Raw genomic sequence first — 12899 nt, 5'->3', positions numbered from 1 at the left:
TTCTCTGTGTAGCTTGGTTGTCCTGAAACTCACTCTGTAGACCAGGCTGGCCTCAAACTTACAGAGATCTGCCTGCCTCTGCCTCTCAAGTGCTTGGATTGAAGGCGTGAGTCACCACCATCTTTCCATAGGTTCTGAGGACTGAACTCAGGCCCTCATAGTTATACTGAAAGCACTTTACCAACTGTTAGTCTCCTTAGCCCCACCATCATCATCATCACCACCACCACCATCATCATCATCACCACCACCACCATCATCATCATCACCACCACCACCATCATCATCATCACCACCACCACCATCATCATTATCACTACCACCACCACCATCATCATCACCATCACCATCATTACCACCACCATATCATCATCATCATCATCATCACCACCACCACCATCATCATCATCACCACCACCACCATCATCATTATCACCACCACCACCACAACAACCATCATCTTAATAACCACCACCACCACCACCATCATCATCATCATCATCATCATCATCATCACATCACCACCAGCAGTATCACTACTACAATTGCTACTATTACTGTTCTGGAGACTGAACCCAGGGCCCCATGCATGCTAAGCTTGTGCTCTACAACTGAGCTACATCCACAGCCTGAACCAATTCTCTGTGAAGGCCAGGCTTTGCACACTGACAATACCAGTGGAGAAAAGGCCTTCTTCTCTGAACCCCACCTCGAGCAAGAGTGAGTGCATGATGTGCTCAACCCAGCGAGGTCTCAGGGGGAAAGGTAAGAGCTCCCGAGGCGGAAAGCAGCAATGCATTTTCAGGGCTGACAGTCACCTCCACAGGGTCATCTGGACGGCTGGATGTGTTCAGCTGTCACACTGTGGGCTTAGCTTCAAGTTTCAGAGGAAGGTAGGCCAAGGTTTGGGTTCTTGGTTGGAAGATCAGCAGAACTAACCCATCTTTCCATTTCAGAAGTCACCAGTGGAAAGTGTAGGTCTGGGGATGCAAGCCTCTGCCTTTAAAGACTGTCATCTCTGCTCAACAACCCCAAGTTGGAGTTTGCTTCTCTCTTTGGTCCTGAAAAAGTAAGAAACAAAATGTTACAAGAAGCGAGTCCTTGCTACTGATTGATTCCACTTTGTTCCAGAGCTTATTTGACCTTCAGATAAACAACTAAAACCTTCCAGAAGCACCTCAAAGGGGTGCAAGAACACATTTGCTATTTTAATAGCAGAACAGTTTTAAGTGGAACTCTGACAGTATAACAAAGTATTATTTATATGAGTGCTAAAAAAAAAAGCAGTTGTAAAATATACACTCTCCAGTAATGGCCAAATATGGAAGGCTCGGATATGCAGCCCCATACCCAGGCAGATGCTGCAAATGGGAAGATCTGCTCACGTCCCTTCCTTTACATTATGCATTGGACTACAGATTCCTCCCAAGGATGTCTTAGATTGTAGGCCAAGACACAGACGAAATAAACAAGATAACGTGAACGTAAGTTAGCCGGCCTAGGTTCTCTCTGGGTTTAGTAGTGCGGGGGGGGGGGGGGGGGGGTAATTGTGCAAAGCTATAACGTTCTGAGTGATGGTAGAAGTTGCAGGGTACACCTGACAACTTGGATAGAATACGTAAAGACAAAGTGCCATGGACATAGAAGCAGTTAGAAGAGGAAAAGGACAAGCCAGGCATAGCAAGCTAAGTATCTTCTCTCAGGCTGGTATGCTCCGAGCCCTTTGGGGGACATTGTGACCAAAAGTAAACAAAAGGAAGTTCATGAGCAGGATCATGAGTGGAGTGCAGGGGAGGCCTGAGATAGCAGTGGTCCAGGTCACAGGCACACATCCACATCCTCACTATCTCTGCTATCTCTGTGTATCCCTTTCGTCCTCGGCTGATGATGGAAGAGATCCAAGTTCTTAGACTTTGCTGGGGGCCTCCAGTGAAAGGCAGAAGAGTGAAGCAGGAGCAAAGTGGGGTGTCTCCCTTCCTCCATAACCAGGTGGACGTGGCTGTGTTCCTTCATCATCCATGGCAGCAGAGATGCTATTCGGTATCAGGAAAGCCAAGGCTCACAGGCAAAGCCCTGCTCCTGCTCTGCTATTACCTGGGCATTCTTGGGTCAATAAGTGTGTGTATGTGTACAGTGTGTGTGTGTGTGTGTGTGTGTGTGTGTGTGTGTGTGTGTGTACAGTGTGTGTGTATACAGTGTATGTGTGTGTACAGTGTGTGTGTGTGTACAGTGTGTGTGTGTGTGTGTGTGTGTGTGTGTGTGTGTGTGTGTGGTATATGCAGGTGTGTGGGCCTCTGTGCACTGGTGAGAACAGATGCCCAAAGAGGATGCTGGGTATCAGATATCTCTCTCTCTCTCCATCTTATTCATGACCCTGAAGCTCCTTTCTTTCTTTCTTCTTTTTCCTTCCTTCCTTCCTTTCTTTTCTTTTCATTTTCATTTTCTTTCTTTCTTTTTTTTTTTTTTTTTTTAAGCTAGGCTGGCAGGCAGAAAGCCTCAGAGATTCTGTTTAGGTTTCTTTCAGTACTGAGCTTTACAGATGTGTGGAGCCGTGCCTGACTTCTTTTGTGTGGGTTCTAGGGTTCTAGGACCAGAACTCCAGTCCTCCTGCACTCTGAACTGCTGAGCCATCTCCCCACCCTCAAGGGCCAATTATCTTTATACATCCCTGCCTCAGCCTCTTCTATTTGTAAAATAATTTTAAAAATTATACACGACTGAGCCAGGTAGTTGGCACAGTGCCTCATTTATTCTAAGTTCCCATCTCAGTAGCTTAAGCACAGAGTGGAAATGGAAGAAATTTTGCTGAATAGGTGAGTGGATCATCGTGAAAATTCTTGTTTATAGAAGACCTTTTTTGTTTTTATATTCCTTTTATTGAAAGTAAGTTCCCCTTCCCCTCAAAATACTGACCATGGCTTCCCCTTTCTCTCCTTCTAGTTCCTTCCATCCAGATCCCTTCAGTCTCTCATTAGATTCAAAAAAAAGAAAGAAAGGAAGAAAATAAAAAATAGGCTTCTAAGATATACTAAAAACTTTTAAGAAAATAAAATATAATAAGATAAAACAAAACCATCACATCAGAGTTGATTAGAAGACCCTTTCAACCATAAGATTCCCCAGAGAACTGTATGGTACCCACTGTCTTGCAATCTCAGCATCTGTGCAGGAGTTAGCACATCAAAGCTGCTTAGTTTCTACTCAGTCCCTGAATCCTTCCTGGAGTTCAGGGGGGCCTTTGATAAACCGAAGACCCTGAGAATTGCCTAGCCAAATTTGGCAGAGTATGCAGGGAAGTGAGTGTCCACCATTCAGGTCCCAGGGGACGTGGTAGCAGAAATGCAGTCCTTCCAGTGCACCTTAGAAGGGTCTGGGACCAGCAGTCTTTCTTCCGAAGAGCACAAAGCTCCTGAGTGCTCAGCAGAGGCCGCAATGGCATGGTTCCAGGCTGTTGACTCACTGCCTTGTAACAAGGAGTGAGAGGCTGCCGGGGCACAAAGCTGCAGAGGCACACAGGCCAGCTCCACCTGGATGATGTCGTTTGTCACACAAAGAAAGGGGGCAGGGTTGGTAACTTGCCCAGGTGAAGTGAGTGCTGGTAAAGATGTTGACCACTCTTAAGAAATCCAGAAATACATGCTGCAAAGATTTACCTATTAGTCCTGTGTGAGCGAGACTAAGACATACTAGGCTCAGAACACAGGGGCTATACCTGTAAATAAGAAAGCAAGCTGCTGCTTATTTTCTCTGCAGCCCAGGAAAATCCTCAGACTCACCCACAAAGAGGGGGAATGAAGGAGTGAGGAGGCATGGTCCTTTGACCACCATGCCTGTGAGTGTCAGAGCCCAGGGCTCCATTTCTACTGGGGAGTTCACTCAACCCACGGCAATAGAGCTGCTGATCCTTTTAAGTCAGGGCAGACCTGTTTGTCTAGTGGGAAAAGCCAAGCTTCATTAGACTGCAGGAGTGGACAGACTGAAGAAAAGCCCTTTGTAGAGAGTTTTTGTTTTAACTTTCTGGTGACACACACACACACACACACACACACACACACACACACACACACACAGGGTAAAGCACAGGGTGGAAGAGGTACAGGGTGGAAATTCTTGCTTAAAGCAAACTCCTCCATGGTCGCTGTAGCTGCCATTTCAGCATTTTCAGAAAGCTGACCTTGAACTTGACTTTTTTGGTGATATTAACCTTGATGAGATCTGGGCCGTGCTTTGAAGAAGGCTAACCACCAGCGAGGCTCTTGGCTGTCCCTGGTTCACTTTAAAGTTTTTTGGTTTTTTTTCCTCCCTAAGTGACATCGAGATAGATTGCCAAATCAATTCAGCTGTGTGTGCCAGGTTCCATCTACGGTATCCTGGGCAAAACTTGAGGTCTCTGCCCTCATGAGGTGGGAAGGTTGCCCTGTGGTGATTGGCTGTAAAGGGCGGATTTTGTCGGGGTCACTCCCAGCCTTTGGAAGCACCAAGTGGGATCCCAGGCTTTGGCTGGCAACAGGTGCCTGGGAAGGCTCTCTTAGCTGGGTTCTGACTCATCCTCTTCAAATCACACTGTGATTGGTCAGGCGGCTCCTTCACTAGGCCGAGGGTCAAAATGCTACTTGAGTTTAAAGAGGCAGAACTTGAGCTGGACGCTGGAGGGACAGGAACTTTTCTTTTTTCTTGGAAGTGGTGACTGAAACCATCTGATCCTGGTGGTTCAGAGGCAGAGGCCAGGTTGGGGTCACCAAGAATGGGTTGAGGCCCCAGTGAAACACTGTTTGTAGCTCCCTCCTGTTTATTAAGAGCCCAGACATTCAGAAGAATCTGCTACAGAGAGTTCCCGGACATGGTGGAGGTTGGTAGGGATCCCTGCTGTCCTCCTGACATAGGGCAGACATGATCTATAGGTGAGACTTGGTTCGGTTCCTACCTGGACCCTGGCACTCCGGTGGAGAGGATGACTCCTGCTGTCTCGTTGGTCTAGTGACCTGCCCAACTTTGTGTAGATAGTGAAGAAGACTGGGCTTTGCTACCGCACTGAATGGGCGGGCAGGTGGGCTCAGGCCTTGTGGCCAGGGCCTCCGGTGAGCTCTCCTGCAGGGGATGCCCACCGCTGTTTCTATACAGTGTGAGGCTTCACGAAGTAATGACATCTTGGTGTAGCTCATCCTTACGGCTTTTTTTCTGCTCTGATGGAAGAGGAAGGCCTAAGGACACCTTCCTTGATTGTTCCCCAAAGTCAAGGCTCTTGTCTTTCTCTGTGACTCTCCTCACTGGCGTCCTTTGTAGCAAAGCTTGCAGGGGATTCATGTTTGGAAAGCACTCTAGCCTTCCTGGTCAATCTAAATGCATGTGTTGTACACTATAGCAGGTTCTACACACATGTGTTGTACACTACGCCAGGCCTATGTCAGGAGGACAGCAGGGATCCCTACCAACCTCCACCATGTCTGGGAACTCTCTGTAGCAGATTCTTCTGAATGTCTGGGGTCTTAATAAACAGAATGAGAGACAGGGCTACTATAATAAGAATCTTGTATGATTTTTTTTCTTGGAAATAAACATAATATTTAGAGGGTAAGATTCTCTCTGTAGGTAGTAGTTGCTTCCCTAGGCTTTGGGGGCCTAGGAGGGGCAAGTTTCTGCTGCTGCAGAACTTGGGACAACTATCAATCAATTCTCGTGGCAACCTTCCCTTGACCTTTCAAGACTGGAATGAGGTGGCCCAGTTTCTGTGGCTAATTGTGCAATAATTGTGACAGCCTGGGTAAGCTAAAGAGCAAAAGGCCTCTGGCTCTGGAGGTCTAAGCTGAAGAAGTACATTTGATGATGGTTTTCTAGTCCTGAGAAGGCACGGGACATCACATGCCAAGAGAAAAGAGTGTGTGTGTGTGTGTGTGTGTGTGTGTGTGTGTGTGTGTGTGTGTACACCTTTCTCTCTCACAAAGCCACCGGTAAGCCAGTCATTATTCAAATGACATTATCTAATCCCATTGACCATCCAGAGGCCCCTAAGCATCATAGTCGGTGTGAGTTTCTGCCTTAATACCTTACAATGACTATTACATTTCAAAACATTAACCCTTGGGAAGGATGGATGGAAGATGTTCTAGTCACGTGGCTCTAAGTACCACGAAGGTGGGTCTTGGTTCATGACTGCATCCAATGAAGTTTGGATGTTGCCTGTGGAATGTAAGAACTTCAGTTGTCTGCCTTTTCCTCCTCTTTTCTTTCCCCCATCCCTATTCCCCTCCACAGATTAGAAGTCTGGTTCATGATTAACCTATTCTCAAACTGTGAAGGCAAACTCTGCTGGGAATGACTTACACTTACCCCAACCCCTGCAGACAGGGCTGGCTTCCTAGGCATGTGATCCCAGGGCTGCTCACCTAGTTTGCTCAACACTGACGCTGTCTTTACATCTGAAATAGTTGTTGTTGAACAAGGAGTGTTGTGTTTTCAAGTTCCATGCAGTCAGGAAAAAGTTTCCCTGGTTCTGTTGACTGAAGTGGACACTGTAATAATCCACAGCATGCGGGGGTCGTTGGTCCCCACTTGGCAAACTGATTTGCTAGGTGGGGCAGTGGGTGCATCCCAAGGACTCCGGGGCCTGTCTCTGGGGTTCATGATGTCGTTACCTCTTTTCTGCCTGGCCCTCATCTGTAGCTACCACCCGACCTGAAGTGACCTTGGGAAGTGGAGAGAAGCCAGCCAGTGAATTAAGTTCTCCTGTCCTTGCTCTGGCGGAGGCTGTTGCCAGCCCCTCCTGGGGTGGGGGGAGACTCTTTCTATCAGTAGTACACTTGGTGAATAGTGGCCTCACAGGAGCCTTCTGCTTTGCCCCCTTGAGGAATCTGGGGGAAGGACATTAGGTGACAGACACCTTTTACTGCTGCCAATCATTTTCCATCTCTTTGGAGCCAACCCTGAGTATCCATCTGTCAGTGTAAGTTTGCTGACAACCGTGACCTCTTGTCAAGGTGGGAATGGCTTTTCTGTTCTTAGGATTTGAGGACCTTGACCTTGATGGGCTGGGAACCTCCTAAAGCGAACAAAGTCCTGGTTGTCTCTCTCAGAGAGACAAGAGTTTACACGCCAGTCTGGAAGGGGAATGTCTGTCTGCATGTGTCCAACCTGTGGCTTTTGTCCCAGGATAGCTGCGAATGTGACCAAGCGTATTCATGTCACATGGTAATGTCAAGAGGCCGGACACCCCCCACCCAGAGGGCTTGGTGTGATGGGATGGACCTTGGTAGAGTCACTCTCAATCCTAAGGAAAGCCCACCCATCGGGGACCACAGAGGTTGGGGGCTGGGCTCAAGGAAATGATCCTTCTGTCTTGATGGCCATTGTTTCTTGCTACTCTACAGTGGAGCTTAGGTGAATTCTTTACATCAAGAATTATTTGAGCCCAGCAGTGGTGGCACACGCCTTTAATCCAAGCATTTGGGAAGCAGAGGCAGGTGGATCTCTGAGATCAAGGACAGCCTGGTCTACAAAGTGAGTCCCAGGTCATCCAGGGATGCACAGAGAAATTCTGTCTCAAAAAAGAAAAGAAAAGAAAGGAAAGGAAAGGAAAGGAAAGGAAAAGAAGAGAGTTATTTGAAGGGCTGTGTCTATGGGTTTCTTGATGTGCTTCAGGAGGTCAGGGAACAGTCAGTCACCCACAGGTATCCCTGTGTTATTCTTTGCTGAACTCTTCAGACAGAGATCCAATCTCTTTTGGAGGACAAGAATATATCAGATTTTTAAAGGTAGCATGGAATAATTCTTAGTCTTTACAACTGTTTCTTGGTAACTAAAAAAGAGTAATCAAGTTATGATTTTTTTCCCTGTAAGATGCTATTGATTTTATTTTTAACATACTACCACAAGTGGCAGAGACACCCAAAGTCATTCAACCTGAACAGCTCATTTAAAGATAGAGAGCTGAGGCCTAAAGAGAATGGGCGGCTGCCTGGGATCACACAGAGCCTTAAGAACAAAATGAAAAGGCTCCGTCACCCTTGTTCTGAGCTCCTGCTCTCTCCAACATAAAGGTCTTAAGACATTTTAGTTATTAACTAATTCATACAGGTCAAGAATCTGAGGAATAAGTGGAGGAGAGCTTGTCATGTGCTCAGAATGTTGGAAGTGGGATATTGGTAGTTTTTATTCCTTTATTTTATCATTCACTCATCATCAGGTCTTTACTGAGCAACTAATTTATGCCAGGCTCTGAGCTCAGGGCTATGAATAGCAAGTAGATATGATTTGTGTCTGAGAGAGAGAGAGAGAGAGAGAGAGAGAGAGAGAGAGAGAGAGATAACAACTCTTCTGTTGTGCCTCAGCTAAGAGGTCACTGGTTTTAGCATCAGCACCCCCTGCTAGAACACTGGTTGAGAGCTCTGGTCCACGGGCTTTGACTGTCTGTAGGAACCATCCCTGCACCCCAGCGGGCAGCAAGTCCTTCTCTGCTTTATTTCAAACCAGAGCTGTGGTTGATGACTGATTCAGAGGGACCCGAACATTCTGTCTCGATAGCTGATAGAGGAATCTAAGCCAAGATGAGACACTAACATTTGTTTTCTCTCTGCTTTTCTGTATCTGTCTGTCTGTCTGTCTGCCTATCTCTGTCTCTCTCCTCTATCTCTGGAAACACAGAATACCAAATCCAAGTTACACAGTCCTTATTTATCAGACCAGGAAATTAACACCTAGAATAGTTTAGCCACCTGGTTAAGTTGTGAATCCAGGTGACGAGTGAACTTTTCAAGCCATTTAAACTTTTTGTTGATTTAGGAGCCAGAGCGCGGGAAAGAGGTTTCCCTAAGAAAGACTTCAACTGAAATTCTGCTGGTCCTATGATAAGATATCTTGGAAAGCAATCAAGTTGGCTGTGATCTCACTTTGCCATAGACTTTCACTAAGTCCCAGCTATTAGGGATGCTTCCAAGTGACTGAAAGTCAAACCAGATTGTCCCAGATGCCAGTTGCTCCCACTCCCTCTGACAGAAAGCTGAGCCCCTGGGGTTGAGGCTAAGCCAGGTGGTAGGCAGGCCCCATGCCACACCAGCCCCAGCCCCAGGAACCCCCAGGAGCCCCAGGAAGTATTCAAAGGCCATGGCCCTACCCCAAGATGTTTTGGGTTAAGCATGGAATTATTGTTCTCCCTTCAAAGCCCGGGATAAAAGCTGCTCATGAAAGCCCTGAATGCCCTGAAAGGGCATGTGCCTTTGATGCTTGTGAGGACCCTCTCTGACTGTATGAGTACCACAGCCTTTGCCTGGTCTCAGAACCCAGGCCTTCTGGAGTGGGTGAGACCTCAAAGTTCACTGATCCCATCCCCTAATGAGCATGTATTTCTCTGTGTACTTCCACCCAGTCCTGTTTATAATTCTCAGAAAATACAAAAGCACTTCCCCTACTTTGGACAGGGCTACACCTTGTCAGGAAAGCCCATCCCTTGTCTAGGGCCCCCAGCTCTGTCATCTGAGGCCTCAGCCTGCTCTCTGTTGACTTGGGCTCCTGGAGAAGTTTGAGTCTACTTATGGGCTTGGCTTTAAGCCAGCTCTCCATGTCAATATTTGTCTGACTTTCCCTGTGTGGTCTGAAGCCCCCCTAATTTACAGGGGCCTCCCAAATGGGCAAACTGGAGTGCAAAGCAGCCCCCCCAAACTCCAGTTGCTGACCGCCTAAAGAGGGAAATGGGGTTCTTATCTCCCCGGCCTCATGAGAGTCTGGTTAGCACTGAACCTGGAAATCATGAAATGTTTTGAGTTTGTTCTCCGTTGCCTTGGAAACTCACTATGTGTATATCTTCTTCCTTCAGGGGCGTAACTCGTGACCTATCACCTTAGAACTGGGTCTGATTTCATTCTCTTTTTCTCCTGTCTCAACATAAACATCGTTGAGGTCAAGAATTTTCTAGATAATTTGAAAATGGCCACAGAGTTCAAAGCGGCAGGCTTCCTGCTGAGCTGGATTTTGAAGGGGTGTGCCCGATGCTGAGTAAGCCTGGGTACACACCCATATGGGCAATCAGTCACAGACGCTGAGCAACAGCTCTGAGCAGAGATCTGCAGGCTGAGGAGGGACGCTATCCATCAGCTGAGGCTGTGTAGCTAACCACCAGTCTTTAGTTTTATGTCTAGGTAAGAGGCAGAGGACCCTGGGGGCCAAATGCAGCTGGGGTAACTAGTAGGGCAGAGCTGACCCTGAAGCCTCAGAGGTGACCTCTGGAGGACTGAGTGGTATTTGCCTGGATGGCTCTTAATGAGCTCCTCCAGGCCCATGGCTTCCCTTTCATACACTCAGAAACACTTAATATCCAGTCGAGTAACCCAGCAGAGATGAGTCTTGCATTCCCTGCCTAACTGGATGAGCAAAACCCCCAAGGGTTATTGAGACCACAACAACAACAAAAAAAGCTCAAAAATGGGACCTGATCTAAAATGCACAGGGGAGAATAGTGGATGCTTCTGCTAGGTCTTTGGAGATAAAGTGGTAAAGTGGTGGGCGTGAGGGTATGTGTGTGGCTCTGTAAGGGGTCTGGCTATCCCTTGTGCACCAACAAGAATACGGTTCTAATACAGGAGGAAGAACGGGCTGGGACGCTGGTAGGCTGTGTGCAGTTAGGAAAACATTGGTACTTCCTCTCAGTAATGGTTGTGACTCCAAATGGATGTTTGTGCTTAACTCTGTGTGTGTGTGTGTGTGTGTGTGTGTGTGTGTGTGTGTGTGTGTGCTCCTGTTCATATATATTTGAGCCGATGAAATGATTGGGAAGAGTCTGGTTTTACCCTGGACTTGAGAGGGATACCTAAAAAAGGGCCAGAATTAGTGTCCCAAATCTCAAGCCCAACTTTAGTCTATTCTACTGATCGCGTGTGCCTGCCCCTCCCCCCCTAAGACCAATGGTGGTATTGGATTCGACTCCCACAAAAGAATCCAGTTATGAAACTAACTGCCAAGGATTAGAGGCGCTGCCTATTGCCTGTGAATGGGAACAGGTGGCTCACTGCTGAGCCAGACCCTACCGCAGAAGATGGCCTGGGGGTTCCCTACAGTAGAGAAAAACATGGGTGCTGAAGTGGTGGGACTACAGGGCTGCTGTGAGGGGTTGCCTCTGAAGCTGAGCTTGCTCAGCTTGGTTTTGTGGGGGAGAGATAGGGTAGGCCCCAATTGGAGACTGTCGTGACCATGGTCCCATAATGGAGGCGTTGGAGGAGAATTTTAAGGGCTTGTGGGAAAACGCCAAGAAAACAAGACAGGAGTTCTGTGGCTGCAGTTCCTTCAAAAACACAGAATTGTCCCTGGAATGTGCTTTCACATCCCTCCCAGGCATAGTGGATAGGAATGAGTTTACGTCAGATTACTCACTATGCCTGGGCTATTGCTGTTTGTTTATATGACTCTACAGGCAAACATGGTTTCGCTACGTGCCTTGCTTGCTACGTGCAGCTTGTCCTTGTGATTGGACACTTTACTCACGTGACTCCTCTTAACCCTCCGAGTATGAGTGGACTGATGCTCTGAATAAAGTTAGCTACTGCAGGAGAATTTTGTCTGCCTCCTTTGATAGGCTCAGTTCTCCTAGGTCCCACACCGCCTCTAGCACGGTGACATGGGACTGTCTTAGAGATTGCTGTCCTGACCTGTGCTCAACTACCTTTAGCCCAAGGCATGCATGCAGTCCAAGTTGAAACCTTCAAGATTGCTTGATGAGGTGCCAGTAGGTCGTCTGTTGTTCAGGTGAAGTTCTTGGCCGGCCTCAGATGGACCAAACATAAGCAGGGACAAAGATGAAAGAATTGTGATCACTGTGTCACCTGGAGAGGCCCTTCCCAGGGCTTCTTGGTGATTTCATTTCCTAGCCGATCATGTCACACTCCCAGAACTAGGGCTGACACACAATAAATCCTCGCTGGATGGAGGGCTCAACAACACGTCAGTGTCAACTTCACTGCTGGAGTAAACATCCTGGAGTAAACATCCTGGAAACTCCTAGACTTGGAGCACACGTGTGTGTGACTTTGAAAGTTGCCTGTCACTGATAAACACGATGGAAAAGTGTGAGTTTTGTCACTGCAGAAGATGTTAGATATAATGTGACCTTTTTCATTTTGACTCAGATATGTTCTACTTGATCATAAGCAGAAGCCATTATCCTGGCTCATATTGTAATGCTTTTTAGTTAGGTAGGTAGTTTGTTTGTTTTAATGGGTTTACATTGACTTTGCAAATTCTCTTTGGGTTTGTGGAAGGCAAGGCCAGTTCAGTATTCCCATTTTATAGCTGAGGATGTTGAGGCTGAATGTACCCACCCCCCCCAAAAAAAAAACTCCACAAAGCTGAGACAGAAATGGCTTGAAATTTTGTTCCTTTCTAGTACCCCAAGCTGGGGGAGCTTGAGTCATCAAAGGGTGTAATTTTCCTTTGGTTCCACCAAATGAGAGGTGGCTCTCAATCCCATGCTCTGCATGGAAATGCTATTATAAGCCAGATGCAGGCTCTGCATGGCTATGCAATTACCAGGACAAGGGTATAATTTGGGAAGTGCAGCCTGGGTGGGCTTTACTTATGATAAACTCTGCTATTATCAGACAAGATCATGTGTGTGAACCAAATGAAGGTGATTCTGGTCCCAAGTATTGTTTGGCCCAACCAGGCTGCAGCCTTTATTTCTTAGAGGTGCTCAGTGGGGCTCAGTGTCTCCGGCCATTTCTGTGAATTCAGAGTAAAAAGGAAGTGAAACACACAGAGAGATATTGACCCTGATAATGACCTCCTTAACTCCATCACCTGGGTTCTGGGTGATGTTCTAGCCCCTGTGTGATGCCCGGGCTAAGCCTTCCCCTCTGTTTGAAGTACCATCAGTCAAATGCCAGTCCTGAGGGTCTGAGCTGAGGTTCAAAACCCAAAGG

The sequence above is a fragment of the Onychomys torridus genome, chromosome 21 (genome assembly GCF_903995425.1).
Source record: "Onychomys torridus chromosome 21, mOncTor1.1, whole genome shotgun sequence".
Classification (NCBI taxonomy): Eukaryota; Metazoa; Chordata; class Mammalia; order Rodentia; family Cricetidae; genus Onychomys; species Onychomys torridus.
Note: the sequence above shows the minus strand (reverse complement) of the source record.